This window comes from Festucalex cinctus, chromosome 8 (genome assembly GCF_051991245.1).
Source record: "Festucalex cinctus isolate MCC-2025b chromosome 8, RoL_Fcin_1.0, whole genome shotgun sequence".
Taxonomy (NCBI): domain Eukaryota; kingdom Metazoa; phylum Chordata; class Actinopteri; order Syngnathiformes; family Syngnathidae; genus Festucalex; species Festucalex cinctus.
In genome coordinates, this window is record NC_135418.1 from 28,013,377 (window position 1) to 28,040,027 (window position 26,651).

The 26,651-nt window shown below is 38.2% G+C and overlaps 1 long non-coding RNA gene across 8 annotated transcripts in view; it reads left to right on the plus strand.

Moving 5' to 3' along the window:
* Positions 1-546: 546 nt before the first annotated feature.
* Positions 547-26,651, plus strand: part of LOC144024467 (uncharacterized) — a 66,005-nt gene continuing 39,900 nt past the window's right edge. For 4 of the 8 annotated variants that reach the window (XR_013284780.1, XR_013284783.1, XR_013284785.1 and 1 more), the window contains exons 1-2: positions 547-649; positions 21,931-22,045. This is a non-coding gene — a long non-coding RNA (uncharacterized LOC144024467). Of the gene's footprint in view, positions 650-16,117; positions 16,260-21,930; positions 22,046-26,651 lie in introns of those variants that run through there. The other 4 variants (XR_013284777.1, XR_013284779.1, XR_013284782.1 and 1 more) reach the window with 3 other exon arrangements.

A 26,651-nucleotide genomic window follows, 5' to 3' on the forward strand; every position in this document is an offset into this window, starting at 1 on the left:
GAAATTACTATGTATCCCCCAAAAAGTATTTTCTCTTCATTAAAAAAAAATAATAATAAAAAATCTTTCAGTTGAAGCTTCCAGCTATATACGACCATGTGAATCTAATCTGCCTGGCTGATAAACTCACATCACTTATATTCTTTTTCAACCTTTTTACTCCAAGTACTGCCTTACAAAAAACTAGCTCTATGACACGCAAAAAAAAAAATGCATGACCAGAAAATAATAATAATAATAAACTGACGTTTTTAAATCTTTTAAGTTTTGGAGAGCCAAGCAGATTGTGGTTTAGTCCAATTGCATTATAGGAAAGCATTCGGGTGGGGCTAATGGAAACAGATTTATGCGCCTCTTTGTGGAACTTTTGTCTCCCTCTTGTGGTTTTTCAGTGGAATTGGCTGCTCAGGCCGCAGGAATTTCTAATAAAGAATATTGCTTTGGCACCATCTAGTGGCATTTTGGTGCCAAGCAAAGACCAGTGGTTCTTAAGTCAGTCTTGCGGGTTGGGTGGAGCTCAACGCACAAACCTGACTCAAATGACTTCATGATTAGACGCCATTAATGGATGCAGGTGATCACGCTACACATTTCTTGGTGCTGCAGGGAATTTGGTGCGCTCGGTCGTCGACTTGTGACTGTTGTGATGGTACGTCATGTGATTTCTGTGTGATTTGAATGCTTTCTTACGAGGTCAAGCAAAAAAAAAAAAAAAGTATATCCTAATCTAGCCTAATCTAAATAGTAATGAGACTAAAGCAAACGCATAGAATGAGGTGTGTCCAAACTTTTGGGCTGTATTCTGTAAATAACGTATATTACGTAACATTTGGTGTTCCACAGGGTTCAGTTCTGGGGACTCTGCTTTTGTCGTTATATCTTCTGCCCTATCTTAAGAAAACAGCGCATAGGAATCTGGTGGGGTTCAGTAGCTCCAACAAGGTTTTAAGAACCACTGTTTTAGACAATAGTCTTATCTAATACAAAAGTAGTGCTTTGGTGCCATCTTGTGAAATTTTTAGGTAAATGCAAGCCCATTTTATCAGGGATTTTCTCTATTTGTGGCTTGACTCTCCTTGTCTCCTGTGAAAAGCATAATTTCAGTTATTTCAGTTTCAGCTTCTTTTTTTTTTTTTTAAGTACATAACTCCACACGTGTTCATTCTTAGTTGTGATGCCTTCCGTGAGAATCTATAACGTAAATAATAATGAGAATAAAGCAAACACAATGAATGAGATGTGTCCAAACTTTTGGGCTGTACTGTATGTAACGTTGCATATGGTGTTCCACAGGGTTCAGTTCTGGGGACTCTGCTTTTTTTTTCGTTATATCTTCTGCCCTTGGGTTCTATCTTAAGGAAACTGGTGGGGTTCAGTAGCTATAATAAGGTTTTAAAAACCACTGTTTTAAACAATAATCTTATCTAAAAGAAAAGTAGTGCTTTGGTGCCATCTTGTGAAATTTTTAGGTAAATGTAAACCCATTTCATTAGGGAGTTTCTCCATTTGTGGCATGGATCTCCTTAACTCCTGTAAAAAGCTGAGGACAAAAAAAAGGAAAAAAAAAATAAAAAAAGCTCTATTGATTATTGATTTTGTTTTTCAGACTTTCATGCCACACAAGAAGATTTCTGCTCGGGTTATTTATTCCCTTTTCGTCGGTCGCCAGTAGTTTCATGTTTGCGTCTTTTTTTTCCATTCAGTGCTGATTAGCAAAAGCTTTGCAGGGATGACATCAGCCGTCGACCTCATTTCTAAGATTTCGACACGCCTGTTCATGAACATTTTGTCACGTTTGTCGTATCTAAAAGCAAAGTTTGCCTGAGTGCGTCGTACCAGAATAGCCTCTGAGTGGAATATTATATAAAATAAGCTCATTCTCGTTTTCCTTCTTTCCTTCCTTCGCATTTGTCCTCACGCAAACTTCGATCATAAACAACATCGGCGGCAACGCTGCCGGCCTAAAAAGCCTCAATAAATGGAAGAGAGTCATCTGTCATTCCATCTAGCCTCGCCGCCATTTCTCATTCTTTCATTGGACGCGCAATGAAGTCGATTTAGCGGGAGATTTAGCAATCTCTTGTGCTGATAGCGCCGTTTAAAGAGCCTGCTGAGTGGAGAATATATTGGGAGCTTTTTTTTACTACGCCTCCAACCATGTTTTGTGCCTTTTTACGACCTTTTTGGTCGACATTTATTTCCTATACAACAGCGCTAAATAGCTACCCCCCAATTGTAACAGAAAGCTCTGCAGACCTCCGACTGATGCGTCCGGCGAGAGCGATGTTTCCACATCCCGGAAACAAATCATCCGAGTGGAAAATAGCGCATGTCAGTCCTCCTGTCTGGTGGCAACCAGAGAACTGTTGTAGGTCATCGCTTATTCATGCGCTCGAACACCCGGGAGAGCTGCACACGAATGGCAGGTAAGCTGCTCCTTGAGTCGGGCTATAAAATACAACCCGGCAGACTAAAATCTGTTTGGAAGGCCACTTTGAAAAATTGGAACGTGTTAGCTGGCTCTGCCAGCATATGGCTGTCGTATGTTTTACGATATGGCTGATGTGTAATTTGGTTATAGCATGAATAGAAATGCTAATTTACTTTACGAAATTTGCACAAAAAAAAAAGAGCATATACACTACCAACTATGTTTTGCATATTTTTGTCATGCTTAGATGGATTTCGTAAATCATTAATGTACATAATTGTCATGGTTTGGGTTGAGTTTTGGTTGTTTTTTGTTTTTTTTTTAAAACTTTTTATTTTACCATTTTTCAGCATACAAAATGAAAATCACACAAATGCACAAGCAGACTTGCAAAGAACAATCAACATTGCAAGGGATTACCAAATACAAAAATAACAAAACAAAAACAAAAAAAAAAACAAAAAAGGGAGAAGAGGTCCGAGATGTTACCAAACAAAAATACAAAAAAATGCCTAAACCAAAAATAAAATACCTCAAATGACACATCCTTACAGACAATCTGCAGCATTACTCAGGTATGCATACCATTTCTGCCATCGTCTTTCACCCAGATCTTTTTGAAGACGAATGGTATATGTCATCTGCTCTAAGACATGTATCTGTTTTACAATATTAATAAAAAGGTCCACACTGGGACAGGTTTTCTGCATCCAGTGTTTTGTGATAGCCTTCTTGGCAGCTGCCAACAAAATCCGATAAAGATAAACATCGCTTTTTTCCAATCTTTCCGGTATAATTCCCAGATAAAGAACTGAAAAGGACACAAAGGAGTTTTGGTTGTTTTTTATTTTTACTTACGACATGGTTTAGGGTTAGTTTAGTTTCCTCGTGTCAACCAATCAGCACCCTCTGCCACTTGTGTCTTGCCCAGCTGTGTCTAATTGTGTCAATTAGCGTGTGTGTATTTAGTTGCTTGTCTCCCCTCTGTCTGCGTCGATTCATTATGGTTTCATCCCGTCATGCTGCCCGTTTATGCCTAGAAGGTCTCCTATGTTTTGCATTGCTGATTTTTTTTGGGGGGGGATGTATTTATTTGTGAGCCAGATCCTTGTTTTTGTTGAATTAAATCTTTTTTTTTTTTTTTTTTTTTTTTTTTTTGAGTGCACCTCACCCTCCACGACCTGCTTCCCCGCATCTGAGTCCTACCTTAACCCTCTTTACCCTAGCAATAATTTTGGACCTTGTTGGGTTAATTTTATGTTTACAGGCGTGCAGTATAGGAGTACAAAAGTGAGAACATCCCTCACATATTTTTATGTTTAATAATAATAATAATAATACATTTGGGCGGCACGGGTTGACTGGTTAGCACGTCTGCCTCCCAGTATTGAGGACTTGGGTTCGAGTCCAGGCTCCGGCCTTCATGGGTGGAGTTTGCATGTTCTCCCCGTGCCTCCGGTCTCCTCCCACATTCCAAAGACACGAATGGCAGGTTAATTGGGCGCTCCGAATTGTCCCTAGGTGTGTTTGTGAGTGTGGATGGTTGTTCGTCTCTGTGTGTGCCCTGCGATTTGGTGGCAACCAGTTCGGGGTGTCCCCCCCCCCCCCCCCGCCTACGGAGCAAAGCCAGCTGAGATAGGCTCCAGCACCCCCCGCGACCCTTGTGAAGAACAAGCGGTTCAGAAAATGGATGGATGGATAATACATTTTATTTGTACAGCACTTTCCAAAACACTCAAAGACAAAAATAAAACTAATAAAAACTACGGAGTGAAAAAAAAAATGAAAGTAGGACTTCTAAATATTTACAACATTATGTGGAATAAACAGAAGAAACAGGACAAAGGATAATAATGGGATATTAAAAGCGCTTCTAAAAAGGTGGGTTTTGAAGTGAGATTTGAAAGAGGCTATGTCAGTACAGTCAAAGATGTTTTTCCATCACAGGTGGATGGATTTGCATTTATATCTTTTAATGTGACAAATGACACTTTGACAGGATGAAAGGTAGTCATTGTACATCTCATACCACAGTAAAAATGTATTGTTCCCTCAAAATGACTCAAATTGCATCTGTTAATAGCCAAACCCCTGGCAACAAAAGTGAGCACACCCCTAAGTGAAATTGTCCTGAACTGAACTTTCGTGAGATGCTGTCATTGATTAAATTATTATTTTTTTGTTGTTGTCAGAGGAGTTCTATCCTTGTGAAAGCATTGAGAGGTTTCATGGTTGACTGTACAGCTTCAGTGCACTTACTGGCAGCAGCACATTAAAAAAAATAAACCTTTTTTACACTAAAACCATTTCTGCACAGTCGGAAGAACAGAACTTATGAGAGACCGTAAAGTCCATCCACTTGGAAGGCTGTAAGTTGGTCAGCGGAGCGTTACATGAGGACGGTCGAGGAAGTAAACAAGTCGGCTATTGTATTTATACCGCGGAGGTCTATAGGAGCAGGTAATTGATGCGAGTGCTTCTTCTTACACCAGAAGGCCTCCCACGGGGGGGGGGGACGCATGCATGCGTCTTGGCTGGAATTTGCATATGCGGAATAGCAGCGAAACGCGGCGCACTCATCGTTGCAATTGCCTCCAGCGATAATTGCCGGAGCTTCAGTCAAAATTGTGAGAAAGACGCGCCACGCTGTCAACTCCATGCAGGGAAATGTTGCATGTTTTAGTCCGGGATAGAAAAAAACAACAAAAAAGGCCTCTGGCTGGATGGAGATGGAGGAGGTGGACAAGTACCTCCACTCGGGAGATTTGGGAGGTAAGGGCGAGCCACTTTCTGACAACACACCAACGTGTAGGAGTGTTCCATCAACACCAGGAAAAATAATGAGCGGGAAAGAACCACCGGGAACGACGGATAACAAGGGAAGGGGCCAACATGGGAGGTCGGCAAGACAATTTCAATTACCAGCGAGTTTTGTTGATTTTTTTTCCCCCCCCCTACTGCTGATAAACCGAACTCTTGTGGAAGGCCCTTTAATTGTAGCAATAAATAGAGCATTTCAGTAATAAGTACGTTGAATGTGAAAGTTGGCGCACAGAAAGTCATTTCACTTTCCTAACAGGTCGGCTGGTGCAAACAAATCCAAAGAAACTGCAGCAGAGGGGAAGCTTTTTGAATTTTCACTTTGTAAAGTGTAACATTTTTTAACATGGAATTCATTTCCGAGCAAGGTTCAGAAGTCCAAAAATCGGTCAACTATCAACCACCACATATTTGTGGTTCTGCGTTTGTAAATTCACCTATTCATAGATTTTTTTTTCAATTTATTTATTTTTACTTATTTTTCACTTACTGTTTTTAAAAGCAATAAATTATTGCTTTGACATCATCAACAGACTAAAGAACTCCTTTGTCCACCGTGCCATTGTACTCTACAACTCCTCACCGGGTGGGGGGGGGCAATGTTGTAGCATGCACTTCACAAATATGGCACTTTACTGTACTTTAATTTATTTAATTCAATCTCCGGTGTAATAACCTTATTTACTGATTGATTGAATTTGTATTTTATTTTTCTTATTATTTTTAGTATTATTATTAATTCAATCTCTGGTGTAATAACATTATTTATTCCTTGATTTAATTATTTTCTATTTTATTATCTGTTCTCATTGCTGCTGGACATTTAAATTTCCCAGAGGGAGCCATCCCAAAGGGATCAATAAAGTCAAGTCTAAGTCTAAGTCATCCTACTAAATTCGAAACTGCCCTAGAAAATGTTGCCTACTCTGGTGACAAAAAAAACGTTTGTTTTTATAGTACTGAGGGTCTGAGTATCGGTATCGGTCTGAAAAAAAGTGGTATCGAACACCCCTATTAAAAAGATGTACTATACTGTAAAAAAAAAAAAAGAAGTGATATTAATTTGTGTTGGTTATTTTTCTGCCACTAGATGGCATCATTGCATTTGTAAGACGGTGGCAGGTTGAGCAGTGGCTCATTCGCTCGAGACAGGACAGCCTCCTCAAAATAGGCTATTTTATTATTATTTTATTTTTTTTAAAGTCTAAAACAGATGCTGTATCATTCTTGATCCATATCGTATTTTGACTCGAGCATGCCCTCGTCGTGTTTTGAATACACCTGGTAACTGTCGAAAGACTTCTTGCGTAACGTCTCCTTTGAAACAATAAAAAGTAGCGCCGCAAACTGTGATGACTTTGACATTGCGTGATTGCATGTAGGACGCCGCTGTGTCTATCCTCCTCGCCGTGCGCTAATTGATAACCTTGGCGTGTCCCGTCTCCTCTCAGCCGCTGACTGATCGGCGTAATCGTCGGGATCATTATTAGCGAGATCCCCGGCTCCTCCGCCCCCTCTACCAAACGCTATTCATCACATCAAGACTTAATTGGATTGCTAATTGATGTGTAGAAAGCCATGTAATTGCACTAAAAGGCACTTTCTGGTGAGCGGCAAAGGCGGAGAGCGCTCAAGCTGTCGGACGACCGCCCTGTGCGTCCGTGGGCGTGGTCACACGGTGGGACACGTATGACCATGTGAAGCGTGCACGAGGAGGCGAACGTGAACATTTCAACCGAGTGTTGTTTTAGGGTCAAAGGTGAATGTGCTTCCGCATAGAAAACCTGTTCAAAACAATATACGGTAGGTTATTCACAATGGAACTGCCAATTTGAAATAAGCATTTGGTGAGTACGTCCAAACATTTACGTTTAATGTAATTTTCTTTGAATTAAAATGTAATTCAATTATTACATTAAAATTATTATTATTATTATTTTTAAATATTAAAAGGATACTTTACTTATTTAGCCATTTTTGGCCGTCAAACATGAATATTTTGCCTATAATACATTTTATATTTTCATTATATTTAATGTACCATTAGTATCTTTTAAAAACACGTTTTGCAACTTGCTGTCGACTGAAAATGACATCACGAGGGCCCAGGTAACCAATCACAGCTCAGCTTCTGAATGTCACATGACCAAACCTAGAAAACAGGTGAGCTGTGATTGGTTAACTGAGCCCTTGTGATGTCATTTTCAGTCGACAGCAAGTTGCAAAATGTGTTCTATTTGTACGTGAAAAACAATGAAAGTATCAAATTAATTATAGACAAAATATTAACTTTTTATTGCTATAATGGGCTAAATAAGTGAAGTATACCTTTAAGTTACATTAACATATTAGGTTAATTTTCATTTAATTAAAATTATATGAAATCATTACATTAAATTAAAATTATTATTAATATTTTTAAATTTTAAGTTACGTTTAACATATTACGTTGGAACATACTTGCAAATATGTTCAAACATAGTCACAATTACGTTCCAACATACTCGCAAATACGTTCGAAAGTACTTGTAGGCTAAATGCTATAAATATACAAGCATATTTGACCATAATATCACAGGGTACTGACTTGCGCATGTTTATGCTTTAAGATACTTGTAAATATGTTCAAATGTATTTAAATATGTTCGAACGACTTGCAAATACGTTCAAACATACAAGCACGTTCGAACGTACTCGCAAATACCTTCCAACATACTTGTAAATACATTAAAATGTACTTGAAAGAAACTGAAACATATATAGCATATTTCCCCATAATGCCACAGTGTATTGACTTTAGCATTACAAACTCCCCCTGTTGTAAAAGATAGATTTTATGCTTAGAATTGAACTCTTTGACCGGCAAAAACATTTAATAACGTTTAGCAAAATCACGATGTACGTCGTCGCCATAAATGTTAAGTGACGTCAACTACTTTTATTTTTATTTTTTTATTTTATTTTATTTATTTTTTTAATATATCAGTGGTCAGTCATGTCAGACATCCGGGTCAATGAGTTGTGAAATCAAAAACACCCACTAAATATGGCCAGCAGATGGCAGCGGTAGCTGCTCGGGCCCTAACTAGAGCTGCGAATTCCAATGAAACATGACGCAATCTGCTGAAATTGAACGTTTTCAAGGCTGACGTGAATGATCAAAGCCTTTGTAACATTAAACCTAATTTGACGGAGCGTCACTTAAAAAAAAAAAAAAAAAACTATCCGTATCAAAGTCACTGTTGTGGAGAAAATGTATCTTTTCTTTTCAATTTTCGCTCAATGTCACTCAAATGTCATGACCTATTGTCAAATGGTGATTACTAAAGAACGGAATAAGGTACAAACATACTTTTTTTTTCTAATGAAAGAATGGAATTCGATCTTTCATGTGGTACCCATGTTGTTTATGTAGCAAAGGAACACAATATTCTGTTTGCTTCGAAAATTGAGTTAAAATGCTCAAAATCCGCGGGCATTGAGGGTTGTTTTTTTAATAACGTGTGGCAGTAAAAGAGTTGAACTGTAAATGTACTGTACTTCAATACAAAAAAAAAAAGTTAAACCACTCTAACTAACTATGCACATTTTGAGGATTCTATTCCATGACTATTCAACAAACCACTAGAGGGAGCCCACATTCTCTGTAATACATTATTTTTTACACCTGGATTATCATTTATAATGTTTAAAAAAAAAAAAGAAGTTAGTATTAAAACTAAAGACCACACAAGAGAAATAATCTTGCTCTAACACACGCACATGCGCGCACACGCGCACTGGCACATATTGAGTGAGTCAGTATGTCCTGCACAAACAGCTCATCCGTCTTCATTCACTCTGATTACTAAGCGGGCTGTGCAGCGTGTGTCCACGAGCGTTAAAAGTGGAAGCGTGCAGCTCAAACAAACACGCTCGATGAGCCACGTAATGGACCACAATGAGGCGCCATTCGGGCTCGTTCTGAAGGAGCCTCAACGTTAACATTATTGAAAGCTCGTCTCATTCCTTTTTTTTTTTATTTATTATTTTTTTTTTTTTTTTTTTTTTTTTAGCTCAGAATTGTTCATTCGGTAGTCTTACCGATTCAACGTCTTATCATCATTGCTTTTTTTTTTTTTTTTTTTTTTTTTGTGTGTGTGAAAGCTCGTCTCATTCCGACTCGCACGCTCTTTGCCGCGTGTCCGTTTTGCTTTTTTTTCCCATTTGCATTCAAGCTCTCTGTATGATTCGGAAACACTTTTTGGTATCAAGATGGCTCAAGTCTTACTCGAGTTGTTTGGAAGTTTTCCGAAATGTTCCCTGCAGCTTTTTAAATTATTTTAAAATATCTGTATGATATATTCTTTTACATGACAATTGTGAATGCTGTAGGCCTCGCACGTGTCATCAATGCATTTTTATTGTTTATTGCAGCCACAAAATTCTTTGAGTCACATTTGTATGAGTGGCAAGTTGGAAAAGCACATGCAGTATAGCTTGGGGATTTGCAAAGGATCTTGTTGAGTGATGCCAACTAGGGATGTAACGATAAGGGAAATATCGTGATATTAAAACTGCCACAATATCATCGTCGTCATGTTCACAATATTTAAAAGGAACACATCTGTTAAAAAAAAAAAAGTCAGGTTGATTTCCAGTTGTGCAGTTCAAGCACCCTCTAGTGGCTAGTTTATAAGTGCAATTTATTTTTTTTATTAGGGATGTTTTGGCCATCTATGTTTAAAATCTTTGCTAATTGACAGATGAAGGGGAAGCTAATTTGCTTGTGAAGCGATTGTGTGCTTGCTTTAGCCAATAAGTGCTTCAATATTCTTATTAGAGATTGTAGGTGGCTTATAGTGTTTTTTTGTTTTTTACAATATTCTGATCTTTTTTAAATATCGCCAACCCCCCCAAGAATATCGTGATAATTATCGTATCTGACCTTCATATCATGATAATATCGTATCGTGATGTTTGGATATCGCATAACAATATAATATTTATTCGCTAGCCGGACTTGGGTCCGAAAGGTTCAGTTCTTGTGTAAAAAATGAAGCTCTGTGACGGCTCTCCGTTGGCACCGTATTTGAATCATCTACGTTAGCCATACAAGACCAAAGGGATTCCATACCAACTTTTCCTTTAAAAAAAAAAAAAAAAAAAAAAAAAAAACATGAATCAACAAACAAAATAACTGAAGAATGGAACTGCCAAGCATTTTTTTGCTGGTGAGTTTGTTTGAATGTCATTAAACGGACTCGCAAATACATTCAAACATGCTAGCAAGTATGTTTGAACATACTCGCATATATGTTTGAACGTACTTGTGGGCTAAATGCTACAAACATAGCATATTTACCACATTATGACACGCAGTATTACTTACGCATGCAAAAAAACTTATTTTTTTTCACATAATAGTAAGTAAAGCTAAGTAAAAAAAAAAAAAAAAAGTAAAAAACAGAACAAAACATTATTTCTTCATAACTTTTATAATTTATTATTATGTCTGCAGTGCATGGTTTCGGTTCAGCATTTTTTCCCATAATGCAACGGGTTACCGGCTTGCGCATGGAATGTTCCGTGGCATTATGGGAACATATGCAATTTTTATAACATTTAAACTGAGATTAGCTGGCAACCAGTTCAGGGTGTGCCCCGCCTACTGCCCAAAGCCAGCTGAGATAGGCTCCAGCACCCCCCATGACCCTTGTGAGGAATAAGCGGTCAAGAAAATGGATGGATGGATGTGTTATTTAGCCAACAAGTACGTTTAAACGCATTTGCAAGTATGTTCGAACTTATTTGTGAGTACATTTCAACATACTCGCAAATACGTTCAAACATACTCACCAGGTAAAAATAAATAAATAAATAATGCTTAATCCACATCGTCATTTTCAAGCTTCCATATATAATAATAACCCTGACGGTTTGAAGTTAAGCTGACCCATGGAGCAGTAAGAATATCCTACATAAGGAGATTCACAATCGGTACAGTTGTGACGAAAATGATCCCCGAGGCTGTGAGGACTGCAGAAAAATGCGACCAAGTGGGTGATTTCTATTGTTTTCATTTGCATTGCATAATTTTGGAAAAAGCTTCGGGGAAATCCAGCAGACTGACACAGCGCAAGAAATCATTTCCCTATGCCAGGAAAACACGATATCCCCATTCTTTAGGGAGAAGACGATGACCAGTCCAGTTGCACAAATGTCAACATCAGCTTCCATCTCCTTTCCGGACAAAACCTCATCATCAAATATTTGCTAGGACTAAGGACTGTGTGTGTGTGTGTGTGTGTGTGTGTCTCTACGTGGGTGTGTGTGTGCCACCTGTCACCCCGTCACACATTGTCAGCGTCACACTCAAGCGGGTGGCCCGAGCGCGCAGAGCCAGCGACCTGTCAGGTGCGGGACATCAACACCTCATGGGGCAAAAATGTCAATCTGGGCCGACAAGTGCTCATCACCATGCTGGAGATTGCGTCCAACATCCCCCGGAGGGCATCTGAGGTGTGTGCGTGGGAGTGTGTTGTCACACACACACACACACACACATGCACAATGGACAATGCAGACTCAGATGGAGATTCCATGAGCCAGTTTTTATTTGATGAGTGATGAAGCAGAGGTGACCCAGAGATGCGCTGACCTTATGAACTGAAGTCCCTGCTGCATCGCTCTGTCTATTTTCCGAATATTGTACAGTAAACCAATACTATATATATATATATATATATATATATATATCAAATTTCAGACCGATACCGATACTCAGAACCTCAGTACTCGTAGATTTTAAACATAGAAGGCCAAAACATCCCTAATAAAAATTAAATTGCACTTATAAACTAGCCACTAGAGGGTGCTAGAACTGCACAATTGGAAATCTAACTGACTTTTTGAAGAGATGTGTTCCTTTTAAATATTGTGAACATGACGTCGACGATATTGCGGCAGTTTTAATATCACGATATCGCCCTTATCGTTACATCCCTATACCCAATTGTCAACAATTTCCGTACGACTCTACGTTCAAATTGTTCAGCTCATTCAATTCACCTTGGCAACATTTTTCAAGATTCCCCCAATTCCCCACACACACACACACACACCAAAAATACCATATTTTTCATCCACATATTACACATTTTTCAACTGTATTATTTTAACACCATTCCAAATCATTCAATATCATTCCATTTCTTTTGACTATATTCCACCTTATAAATAAAAAAAAATCTCCAGATGTTAAAGTACCACTTTTTTTTTTAATTTTTTTTTTTTATTTTTTTTATTTTTGTAGCCCGCGGCATGTCGTGGAGTGAAACATTGACATCACACAAGAATAGAGCAGATGAGCACGTTCACTTTAATATCATTTCAAACTCATCTTAACAGCATGACAACTTGAAGGATGAAGAACAAGCGTGAATGAATAAAAGTTAAGGTCCGCTTGCATTGGGGCCGAATGGGGGCAGTGACTCCCCCGATCCAACAGATGGAGCTGAAGTTGTTGTTTTTTTGTTTTTAAAAAAAAAAAGTGATTTGTAATGATGACGAGCTCATGCGCATGGCATTCGCAAGCACTGCAAACACAAAGCGCATTATTTACTTCCACCCACAATGGGGACGCTCGTCCTTTCACTGTCACACACAAACTCTGTTCCTTTTTCCCCGCTCCACCTTTGCTATCGCTAATGTGACAGCGCAGACAATAGCTTGCGGTGCCTTTACAAGTTTGCCAACTAATAATTAGCGAGAGCGCCCCGGAGCTTTTTGATCCCATATCCCCGTGTTCTGGATGACTTGCTGGTCTTTGAAGGTGGTTCTGACAGAAAAGCTGCTTTCAACTACCCAGAATCCTTTGCCCGGGTGACTCTGCTTTGCTCGCCACAGGCCTCTTAGGGGAAAAAGAGCTGCTCCGGCAGTGGTAGAAAGTGGTTGGCAGGAGAGACTTAGAAGATCGTGTAGAGAATTAGCAGAATTGAAGGAGCGAGTGACTGAACGAGACCCTCCCATGCTGGGAACGCGTTTCAAGTCAGGCCTCCGAATTTTGTGTCGAGCTTGGACGTCCTCAGGGTGGCAATTTTGGATTCGGTTAAGTGCGAGGGCAAAGCTTGTTAAATTTCACGTTTAAAATTACTTATTGATTTGCAAAATCAATCTTTATACACAACAATGTTTAGTATGCACTTTTCAAAGTAATTTCCTCAGCATCCTACTTGGGACTGTGTTCCTGCCGACTCTTCCTGACCTCTCTCGTCAAAGTTTTATTTATTTATTTATTTATTGTAAAGAAACAGCAATATGGGATCAACAGTTCTCTCTCTCTCTCTCTCTCTTGTTCTCTCTTTTATTTTAAATAAACTGGTGTTGTGGTTAAAAATGGCATAGAGTATCGTATGTACCATTAATTATTCATGAATAAGTTGGCCTACTTTGTGCTACTTATACACCCACAATGGTTTGCATTCCACATGATTACAGTAGCATGAGGAACAGTATGTAACACTTGGAAATTTCAATACCAACACTGAGCTATTCTGTAAAGACGAGATAGACAGTGTTTGTTTGTTTTTTTGTTTTTGTTTTTTGTTTTTGTTTTTTGTTTTTCTTTTCCTCAGGGTCGATACCGGGAGTCAAGGAAGCCGATAACTGATATCCGGAGTCAATCTTCATTTTCACTATAAAGAGTAAATATTGGTATAAAAAAAAAATAAATAAAATAAAATAAATAAACTTGTTGAATGTTTTTCAGCATATGTTTATTGAACACATTTTAAGATTTTTTAAATGTTTATTTATTTTATGTATGTATGTATTTATTTATTTATTTATTTATTTATTTAATCTGTCTCAAAAGACATCTGTGTTTTCAAATTCTAACAAAAAGTTGAATGACCTCCCAGGGTCTTTAGAATGTCTTAAAAAGTTATTACCAAAAAAAAATCAATTAAATAGTTCCTCATTGTTTTCCACAGTAAACAAAGTTTTAAAATGTTAAAATTTGACTTATATTAGTTTTAATTTCAAATAAAACAGAAGGTGCTGAGAGTTCCCAGGGTCAGAAGCATCTTTGATAAAGTTAACGGAACTGAAATTTTAAATGAATAGTTCCCTGACGTTAACAGAGTTTTAAAATGATCTATTATATAATTCTTCAAAAAGGAAGATATTCGGCAAAATGTGGAATATCGCCCTGGCTGATAATCGGTATATCCCTTCTGTAAATTTTGGTCTCGGCATTGCTAGCTAGCTACTAATGCTAATGAAGGTGCTCTCTAATAATTTCTTAGAATATAAAATAATGGTGGAGAGGCGGCTCATGCCAGGTATCAAATTGTGTCACTCCAATTTTGCCACGCCCCATAAAAAAAAAAAAAAAAAAAAAATATTTTTTTTAAATATGTGAGTTCTACTTAGCTCCTGGTCATTGCACATTTTCACCAATTATCTTTAAACGTGGATAACTTATTTAGAAATACATCTCTTTCATTCCGTCTCCTCAAAGAATGCAGATTGGTCACCTCATTTCTGACCAGACGGCTTTTGTGTTTACATGGTTGTAAAGTCAACACTCCATCTGGCAAGGTTACCATCAGCCAACTTTGAAGCTTCTTGATCCCTCGGTCGCCAAGACAACAGGAAACGGAGCTCTATGAGTTTACACTCGTGTTTAATATGTTCAGGGATTCTTGAGACTTAGCGTGTACCAAGCTTAATCACTTCATTAGCTCAATATACAACTGGATGAATAATTAATGACAGATGTTTATTCATTCGGTCCTGCGATGCGCTTTGCCGCTAACTGTCTGTTTTGTCCATGATGCATAACAATGTCGTCTAGTGTGAATGTGGCTGGGGACGGCGGGCAAAAACACGTCGGGTTGTGAAGATAGAGAATATTCAATTTTTCAATCCATTCGGCTTGGCTTTCAATATTCCTCTTATTATGCAAGTGCTACACTTCCCCAGGTGCGCAGAGCGACGCAATGTAGTACAAAAGGGAATGGGTCTTATTCTTTTTTATTTTTTCTTTTTTTTTTTCTTTTTCAAAGGCACATTGCAAGCGGAACAAAAGTGCACCATTTACAAATCATTATACCCGAAGGGAAATCTACTAGCAGACGACATTGAAGCCGAAAGTGCGCAGCACGTTGAATGGCGGCATTGTCCCAAAAATCCTACATGCAAAAAAGCTTGACGTCTTCCAGCTTGGACTAAGTGGCCAAACACAAAAGCAACGGCGTGTATGCACTGCACATCATCACAGCCGGAGTAAACATAATGCTAGCCAGTTTAGCAGCAGTGCATCAAATCTGTCTTTAGGACCGTCTCATCCCCACTTGTCGTCAGACAATGGTCTCTCCACGCTAAGCTACTGCGAGGTGATGATGCCGCTCGCAGTCGTCCGCTCACGTTCGGGCTCAGTCTGGTGCCCAATCAAAGCAGATTAAGTTCAACGGCCGAGCTCGTGTGAATTTGTTAATGTGGAATTATGCGAGCGTTTTGTGTTGTTTTGTGTTTCCAGGCGTTAAAGCGAGTTAAACCGCCATGACAGTGGAACATAGTGTTTTATTTATTTTTTGTGCTGAGTTGAAATGTTCATGCCTCGACCACGCCAAATGAGTTCTGTCATTTCACTTGTTTCAGCCATTTTGGTGACACGGTGTCACCTTGTGTGGCGCTATCCTTTATTTACAACAGTGTTATTCTTGTGTCTAGTCTGAGTGTGTTGCCCTGAAGGCAATAATTATTTTTTTTCATCTGTTTTTTCCTTACAAGTATTTCTCTTTGTTTTGGTAGTTAAAACAAAGAAAAATAATTATTTTGCAAGTTTAATTAATTAGTAAATGTAATGTGTTGATGTCATTCGTGACGTCATATCCGCAATACGACTTCCTGTTTGGCTGTCTTCCGGTTTGATCGCGGGTGTACACAGACACGTTTCTTTCTCCGATTAGGATTTTAACCTAATCTGTTTGACATCCATGGCTAGCATTAGAGAAGCAATGCCGTAAGTTTATAATATAATTTTAGAGACTTTTGAAATCCTTTATTGTATACTATGGCGAAATCTATATCCGTTAATACATCTGCTTCTGAATGTTTTGTTTTTGTTGTATATGAACATTGTGTTGCGTGATGTGAGTAAATAGCGCCCTCTGCTGTCTATTCGATGATGAAGGAGCAGATTATTTGCTATTTTTGTGCATATTATAAAGCGGATTTATGTTTTTTAAGTAAGTGATTATTTTGTATTGTTATTTTCAGTTTTTACCACGGTCTGTCTGAAGAATCGTCAAAGTAAATGCTCTATTTACATCAACTTTGTCTTCATTGTTTCCGGTTTAACTTGGTGTTAAGTCAGCGTTAAAGAACACTACACTGCGCTTAAAGCTATGCTAAACGGGAAACATCTAGTCAATGAAAAGCAAATATTTTGTCTCTCTTTTGGCTGCTTTCCTCCTCTTAATAATTCATCGTATGATATACAACCCCGACTTGAATAATGCATCCTTCTCTTCCCATACTAAGTCATTTGTAGCAGTCGCCATGGCAATAATGATGGCACATAATTAGGGTTTCATATCCCTCAGCTTCTTCCATAATTGCACTCTCCCGAGCAGAAATCTTCATTTGCATGTTTCCCAATACAAGGGAAACTCATTAATCGTAGACAATAAGGATTAGGAACATACTAAGCCCAACTGTAATGCGGGTGCGAAAACTCAATGGGGGCCTCTCTGCCGTCGTTGAGATATCTAGCGCCTCCTCTTTTGAGTGTAATTGTAACGAAGAACGGATGAACATGTAGCTTTGTTGACTTTTGTCAATGGAGTGGAACAAATACATCGAGTGGAGGAGACACGTCTCTTTTAAACTTTTGACTTTGAAACAATAGGATCGTATCCAGGCTGACGGTGGCTCTCTCGTGGTAACCTTTGTTAGCAGTTGGTAGTTATAGACCTTTCCGCCCTGATGTCACGCACAACTTCACGGGTGGCAGAAGCCTTCTCCGACGCTACTAAACCAACCCTGCTATGTCAATTGACAAAGTGATGAGGAAACATACGGGGTAAATAGCTCAAAATGGTGATTTAAGTGGTGGTTTGAACGTGTGAACTGTGTGTCAAAAAGAGCATTTTATGTGAGGTACATTGCTTAATTAAAAGGGAGACCGAACACTGGCCCCAATTTTTATTTCAAAAATAGATACAGTAGAAAATTAATTCAGACGCAGCTAGCACGATCAGTGAAGGACTAGCTAACATCTTAACGATAATCTGTTGCTCGGATTATTGTCACGGACGTGCTCTTTTGGTGGCGATTAGGGGTGTTAAAAAAAAATCGATTCGGTGATATATCGCGATACTACATCGCGCGATTCTCGAATCGATTCAATAATCGGCAGAATCGATTTTTTTTATTTATTTTTTTTAGGATTCACACCTTGAGCATGGAAGAATGTTATATGAACGGAACATTAAGCCTTAATATTTTATTTTATTGTTGTTCAAACATGAAACAGATTACAACCTCTATAAGACTGAAATTTCAGATAAATAAATAATACATTTTCATATAAATCTTACACTCTACAAGCTTACTGATTAGTATTTTCTAAATTTGAATGAAAAAAAGAGCAACAATCGACTTATAAATTCGTATCGGGATTAATCGGTATCGAATCGAATCGTGACCTGTGAATCGTGATACGAATCGAATCGTCAGGTACTAGGCAATTCACACCCCTAGTGGCGATATAATTAGCTCTATAGGGCTAATGTGAGCTAGTAGACGAGCCATTATGTTTTGATAAATTTCTCAATGTCAACATTTTATGCATACAGTACCAGTGAGAAAATTACATTTGCATGGGTTGTAACATAAAGTGGCTGATCAGCCATGGGCGACACTGCTAAATAGCAAACCCAAAACAAAAGAAAAAAAAATGGAGAGCATACAAAGGGACTGGAGGTCCACAGGTTTACTTTACTATATTAACAGGAAAAAGGAAGCTTCTTGGCACTACCACATATCACGATTACGTGTACGAGCATCAAATACTCTGATGGCCAAAATGAAAAAGCTCTTCATAGGCATTACAAAAACGAGGGAGTCGCCATACTGTGGATTGTTCCAAGGTTCCTGCAGAAAAATGATTTGGCCTTTAAAATTTTATTTTCTTAAAAATATATATTGGGGGGGGGGGGGGGGAACGGGTGGAGAAGATATATAAAATAATCGATTCATGGTTTTATGACTTGATATTGGGCTTGAAAAGGAAAATAGATTCAATATCGACAATTTGTCTTTTTTTTTTTTTTTTTTTTTAAGCCGAGCCCTACTGTGCACACTGTGGATGGGGGAACCAAAATAACATTTTACTGAAAAAATCTGAAGGACAACAAATTGGAAGTGAACCAGCATCCTGCGACAATTTGCGTTTGTACTTTGGTATGCGCAAATGTGACACCAGCACAAGATGACAACACGCATGAAGAACACGCACATTAGGCTGACGAGATCGGGCAACAAAACCGACAGATATCGCCAAACAAAGTCCCACAGGGGAATACATTTATCATCTTGAGTTATTCTTTGAGATCATTTTTTTTTTTTTAAATGAAGTAAGCAGGGCTCCGTTGCTGTGATGGTGGCTGCGGTGTAAAGTGGGTGAAAGATTAATCAGGGAAAACTCTATTACCCAGGCTGGAATTAATGTGAGAGCAAGTAGCGGCATGATGAATGGATATTTTAAACATGGAGGGGGTAAAAAAAAAAAATGCAGACGAGGCCGACGTACTGTGACAAAACTAGTCAGCAAATCCCAGCGTGAGCGTCCTCGTGCTCCCACCGGAGTTCGTCCTTCTTCATTTATCTGCACGCGCGCAGCAGACAACTGCTGTGAAACGCCCGATGCCACTGCCTGGCCCTCACCTAATAAAAATAAAAGGCATGATTTGATCGGTCAATTCCTATCTATCAAGTGGATGTACATCACCGCCGCCATAGCTTCCGTCTTAGAAGTTTTGAAAGCCAGACAACTACGTACCCAAGTAATGCTTTTGCTTTACGTTGTTAGTGGCCTTGGATGAGCAAATGGAAAGTTCTATATAATTTCATCCGATGTTCTTTACAGGTCCTTTTACACGTTGAGTGAGTTATTACTTTTGTTTTGTTGTATTTTTCTTGTCACAAGGTTGCCATGGTGTTCACCTTGAAGCACCGCACCGCATGTTGCCGAATGAATGAAATCTCACGAGTTTGCTCCGTTAGCCCAAAGCTGCTTTTGATGTTCTTGAACAAATGGCTCTCATACATCTGCTATGAAATGGCCATTGCAGACATTATTTTCACAGTATGAAGTTTCAAGTAAGCAGTCCTGCTTCTGAATGCATTGTTAGACTGCCGATTGTTCAAACAGATGGAATGGATGAAGGGAATGCGACTCGATGCAGTTCTTCTGAAAAAAGTAAACAACAATCTAATAGAAAAAGATGTAACATTTGCTCTTTGTGAGTCTGGGGATAAAATATTTGCAGGAGCAACTCGAGATGTGTGGCGGGGGAAATTAGAAATGTTGCTCGTTAGGGGTGTGAATTGCCTAGTACCTGACGATTCGATTCGTATCACGATTCACAGGTCACGATTCGATTCGATACCGATTAATCCCGATACGAATGGTCACGATTCGATACCGATTAATCCCGATACGAATTTATAAGTCGATTGTTGCGATTTTTTTTCATTCATATTTAGAAAATACTAATCAGTAAGCTTGTAGAGTGTAAGATTTATATGAAAATGTATTATTTATCTGAAATTTCAGTCTTATAGAGGTTGTAATCTTTCATGTTTGAACAGCATTAAAATAAAAATATTAAGGCTTAATGTGCCGTTCATATAACATTCTTCCATGCTCAAGGTGTGAATCCTAAAAAAAAAAAAAAAAAAAAATCGATTCTCCGATTATTGAATCGATTCGAGAATCGCGCGATGTAGTATCGCGATATATCGCCGAATCGATTTTTTTTAACACCCCTATTGCTCGTCATTTATGCAGTCCTCTACGTAGAAAGTAAATTATATTTGTCCTTGAGATGTGCTTATAATTCATGTTACAATGGGTTGTTACGAAAGCTGTTGGCTGGAATGGATTAATGGCATTTCAATTCATTTCAGTGGGAAAGGATAATTTGAGATACAAATGTCTTGAATGACCAAACTCATATTTCAAGGCACCACTGTACAGCTCTAAGGTATAGACACCGGACATTTTGTTTCCCAAGTCTCGGTGGAGTCCGTCAGCCTCGTCATTGTCATGTTAAATATATAAAAGCAGCACATCTGTTAAAAAGAGTCAGGTTGATTTCTATTTGTGCATTCTAGCACCCTCTGGTGGCTAGTTTTTTTAGTGCAATTTAATTTTCATTAGGGATGTTTTGGCCCTTCTATGTTTAAAATCCACGCTAATGGTCAGATGAAGGGGAACGTAATATGCCTGTGAAGCGAGTCAATATGTGGAGGAACTCAATGTGTGCTTGCATGAGCAAGTAAGTGCCTCAATATTAAGTGTTATTACAGATAGTAGGTTGTTTATATGCATTGCTGTAATCTACAAAATATAATACAAAATATTGTCATTTTTTTTCACAATATTGTTACCTTTTTTAAATTTCACTAAACTCCCACAATATCGTGATAATTATCGTATCGTGAGCTTCATATCGTGATAATATCATATCATGATGTTTGGATATCGTTACATCCATTCAGCAAGCCAGTTGTTTGGGCCACGTGTATGTCGGCAACACAGTTGTCATAGCGATTTGTTCGATTAATATAATGCATATAATCACAAACAGGATAATGTTGATGGCATTGCAGGGTTTAGCGAAGATAGCATTTAGCATTAGCGAAATCAATTTCGTCACCACCGGTTACCAGATTGACTCGCAATTAAATTTGTTATAAATAGTTCCTGGTGAGAATGCAGTCTATATTTGATTTTTCAGTGAAATTAAAGTGTCCTCGTTTTCCATTTTGAAAACGTGGCCAGCTTCGTATTAGTTTTTTAAAGCACTCAAATGAGTTGAAGTCTGAATTCTACCAAGAACTCGAGTAACTTCAATCTTGGCTCTAGTTGATGTTGAACTGAAGTGAACTGCACAAGTTGAACCTCAGCAAGTTTCCTACTTGTTTTCCTCTGTGTGTTTAAAAAAAAAAAAAACGCACATTGTGCGTGCCATGTGCTGTTGGAAAAGGTAACCATATTGCTCTGTCAAAAACAATCAAAGCCTCAGTTTGGAAAGCCAGAAAGACAATACCACCCAAGTTGCTCCCTTTTGCGGATACAAATGGCATTTTGTCACAGAAGAATTTTCCAAACGGAATAAAGAAGTAGACTGCGTAGACATTATTATAAAAAAAAAAAAGCTGGTACGAGAACTGATACAAATAGTTGGGTAAAATAGCTGAAACAGGTTTGTATTCCTGTGAGACCAAATAAAACTTTTTTTTTTTTTCTCAAATAGAGCAAGCAGAGGACTTGCATTGCAGAGAGTCTTGAGTGTAAAAAAAAAAAAAAAAAGAATATTTAAACAAAATCCTACTGTTCAACTCACCTTTTGCCAATCCGAGTTTGTTTACCTTCACTGTTTGTGCACATCAAACTCTTCCAGAGCGGCGGCTGTGACAGACAGTTGTGAAGCCATGCGGCAAAAGAGGACCTTATTGATCATTCCTGTCGACGACGGGCGACTGCTGAGCTGAAGAAATCCAATGCGCAGTGGATGAGTGAGTCTTGACTGAGCGCCGCAGGTCAGGGAGCGACAACAGTTCAATTTTCGGTGATAGAAGATACTTCCACATATGGCCTCGCATGAAAAGAAAAAAAAAAGGAAAAAAACGCGGCCGCTGCTTGCCTAAGCTGGTGGAATGAGTCACTTTCAAGCCTCACTCGAGAGAGGCTTAACGTTAGAAATGATCAGACTGAACAAATTAGATATATATACATATATAATCTGCTTTCTTTTGGTCTGTTACTTCATTGTTGTTGTTGATATCATTATCTTAAAGACATCTGGCCTGCATTTATTACTCTGCTTTATTTAGGAACATGAATTCCCTTAGCATAGCATTGTGATGCATTTTATTTTTGTAAACAAACAGAAAAAAAAAAAAGATACTTGGCCAACAACCCGAAAACTTTTTTGTCGGCTAAATCGAAAATCGCCTCCCGTTAGGAAAAAGCCAAAGTTTCATCAATTACAATGTTATTTGGGAGGGGGGGAACCGGAGTCATCGGGTGCTCTTTCTGGCTCCCTCTCCGAGGGGCCATCCACGTGGCTTCAAAAGGGGGAGTTTTAAATTCAAAAGGGCCTTTGTGTCCTCATTGGCACAAGAAATGTGTCTGGTGGTACAGAAGCGAGTGTGATATCACACTCGGGTTATCATTTCCTCTCAAGTGTCGGTGCCGGGGAGAACATAATAGCCCTCGTCTCCGCCCCGCCGCCTGATTATGTCAATTTGTTCCTCGCCGCATGAATCTACAGAGTGCCCTCCTCTGATTTAAGGACCCAGTAGCCAGTGTGCCGCCATCTTGAGATAAATGCCACTCGTCAATTGAATGTCGGACTTTCTCCCGACTGGGAATGGGGGCTTCTTCTTTTTTTAGTGCAAACGCCCGTTGCTGCTGATCTTAACTGCTGGAGTCAAGTTTTAATGGCCCATAAAATGTAGTCACTAATTGATGCAGTGTAAAGGGCACGGAGCACTGGCTGCGAAAGCGAACTTCTCATTTCTGCAATCATGTCTCGCGAGGAGGCTATTTTACAGTATTAAACGTTGTGTCACAACGGCCAGAGTAATGAATTACTGGTGGGATAAGAGGCGCCAGCTAACTGTATTTACCAAGTGATCATAATGAGTCAATTTACAGGCAATTATGTCACAAAAGCGCCACGACTGCGCTCTTTTTCTCTCCTTCTGGAGACGTTTGAACTAATGAGATTCTAACATTCTTCAAAATGAAAAACTGTGCGCATTTATCATTCAAGTTGTTTGTTTTTCTTTCTCTAATGGCAGAGCTTTGCCTCTATTGTGATTTTGGGATGCAAGACAGCCCGAAGGTAGCTGGGTTCAAAGGTTAACAGTCACAGTGCATGTCAAATTTAGTTTTATACTAGGCACTTTTTTTGGTGTTCACATTTCAAGTGCATTCTTTTCAAGAGAAGAATCTTGAAGGAGCTGTTGTCAAAGAAAAATATATACATTTTAGTCAAATCTTAAAACACTGTTCATTTGGAATATTGCGTAATACAAGCTGTCTGAGGAAGTTGGAGTGAAGCCTGCATCTTCATTTTCATTCACATTTCAGGCAGTCTTTTTCTAAAGCCGGTTAATTCTATGGCAGTGCAAGAAACCGACTCATTTTGTCTATTGCTTGACACAAGATGGCTGAAGTAGCTTGCGTAAAAAGCTTCGTATTTATTTTCTGCTCATGTTCCACTTTCCTATTAAGTTCCTTATTTTCTATAATAGCCAAAAAATAGCAATAAAAAATGGGTCAGAGTAGTAGGTCCATTGAACATCATCTTTGTGGATAATAGCCTGGCATCAAGGTTATTTTAGTTCACGAAAACTAATTAAAACTAAATTTTTTGTTTATAAAACTAACCAATTATAGCGAAAATGTCCTTCGTTTTAGTCTTTGGTACCATTATTCCTTTATACCGTGATACTGTTATGATTTTAAATGTCACTTTAAATATATGTATTTTAATATGAACCGGAATATGGTCGTTTGAAAGTGTGTCACACAGAAGTGATGTCATCTGGCAGCAGCCAATAGAAAAGCCCTTTCTATCCGAAATGCACCGCTCGGTAAGAAAGGTGTTAACTTTTTTTTTTTCATTTTACCATGGCTTTTGTTAAATATTACTAGTAATACACGTTTAAAAAAGAAAAGAAAAAGAAAACTAATACTGAAACTAAACTAAAACGACAAAACTAATAGAACCACCATGAAAACTAATTAAAAGTAACTACATTTAATAAACTAAACTCAAAATTACAATTTAAAAACTAACTAAAATGAAAATTCCAACTCTAACAACCCTGCCTGGCATCAAGGTTATTCTCTGGCATCCAGATGGCCTCAAAGTCCACCTTTGCCAACATTTATTCCAACTGCATATATTTTGACTTATTACTTGAACTAGCTACAAACATTTTTAACAGCTATGCAATAAGGTCAAGGTAGTTTTGTGTGTGTCCTCGTCATAACTTTCCCCCTTTGTAACTCAGAAAATCCAATCAAGGAAACTTTCAAGGTATCTCACCCATCTTTTTGGAGGAAAATCAATTAAATCAGACATCTTTGTTACCAAGGAGAAAGCGCGTTCCAATGACACATCTTAAATGATTTTAATCAAATGAATCATTCCTTAATGTATGATATTTTTTGTCTGTAAAACTTAGCAATATATTTTGCTCTTCAGACATCAATTTTCTGGGGCTCTTCAGGTGAATAGATGTTAATTAAAAATATAAAAGGAACATTTTGTTCTTGAAAGACTTGAGAAGTGTGTAATTGGGTGCCACAGACAAACAAGCCAGTATACGTGAATTATTGGGGTTTCCAAAAAGTCTTGCAGGCTTTGCCAAAACAGTAGATCACACCCGGGCTGACTCCAAGCCACGGCGCTGCCTTCGGGCTATGGCAGGTTAGTCTGATGACAAATGAGGTCTTGTGCAAATTTGTGTGACAGCCAGAGAGAGATTTGACATTGGTGCTCGTTGTAGCTCCTAATAAATATTCTTATGTGAACAACGGCACAAGATTGAATGCCCATAAATAAAGAGCACTGTTGTTTGGCCACAAATCCAGACGAGCCATAACAAAGGTGGATATAATCATAGAATAAGCTTTCTTGTATACGCACCAAACATTGTGAATTCAGCCAGTGTTGAAATGTTTTGAAATAAAGTATTCCCAAAGGTTCTGTCTCAGGCCCCCTCTTTTCATAAAATAGATACTTTTGCTTGAGCATTTTTAAATATGATTTTTAGACTGATCACACCAAGCTCTACTTCTTCCTCTGTTACTTCTTTTCAGTGCTAGTTGAGGTAGTAGGCATAAAATGTCATGATTTCTGTTTTTGGATTGATTTCCCCTGAAATTTTCCTGACTTCACATTTCATAAAATTCCACTGCCATCTTGGAGGTATTTCTAGCTTTTCTTGGTCTTGAAATGATACACATGAATGGTAGTTTATATTTATTAGGGGTGTCTGGCGATTTACATTTTTAATCATAATTATTCCCATGACTTCAATATTTAACTCATAATTAATTGCAAAATGTATATCTGTTCTAAATGTACAATAAAATGTACAAATGTAAAAGTGGGGGAATTTTTTTTTAAAATAATAGAAATATGGGTGCATATTTTTATGAGATTTTTATCTCGAACAAGTACAAAAAGTAAACAAAAAGCTCATACAAAGTGTGCGGTTCGAGACGGGGCAGAAGGAAGTCAAAGCTTATGTTTTAATCAACTCAACTATAACTTTATTTATATAGCATTGATACAGTAATTTCATAATAAATCATAAAATTGAGTTAAAATTAAAAAGATGTAAGGGTACTGTAAAAATGAGTGTAATATTGATTTGTGTTGTGGTAATTTTTCTGCCACTAGATGGCATAATTGCATTTGTAAGATGTTGGTGACAGGTCATTGCATTTTTCTTCTCATATTAAGAGCTATCTAATCTTTAACATGACATGACTTGTGAAATTCTGCACATTTTCAAAATTGTAAAATACAATTTGACCACAGTCTCCACAAATACATGCATTATTACTAAATTTATTACTGCAAATTTTTGACGTGGACACGTCTGCTGCGTTGTGAGTGGAATCCCCCCCATTTAAGGGGCGGTCATTAATTGCACGTTAAAAAAAATGGTGGCGTTAAAGGAACTTTAAATTTGACATATATAAATATATATATTTTTTTCTTTCTTTGCAGGAATGCAGGGTAAACAATACATTCTTTATGTACATATCTGAGCACAAAGTACTCTGCGCAAAGACAGCATTGTTGTTATATTTCCATAACTGTTAAGACGGTCTTTCTGCACAAAGACAAAGTTTGATTGATTGCCTCCAAATTGATGTTGTCTCTGCAGTGCAAGTATTTGCGGCAATAGCTCAGCTAACCTTCTCTAAGCTCGGCGGCGCAGCAATAAAACACTTGTCAGGCAAGACACAAATAATGAGCTGGCCTCTGAAGCAGAAATCTCAGACAATGTAATTTGTGATTTGTTCAACATTTTATTTACAACGCTAACAATGTCTGGATGGTTTCTGCTGAAATAGCATTTTTCTTCCAAC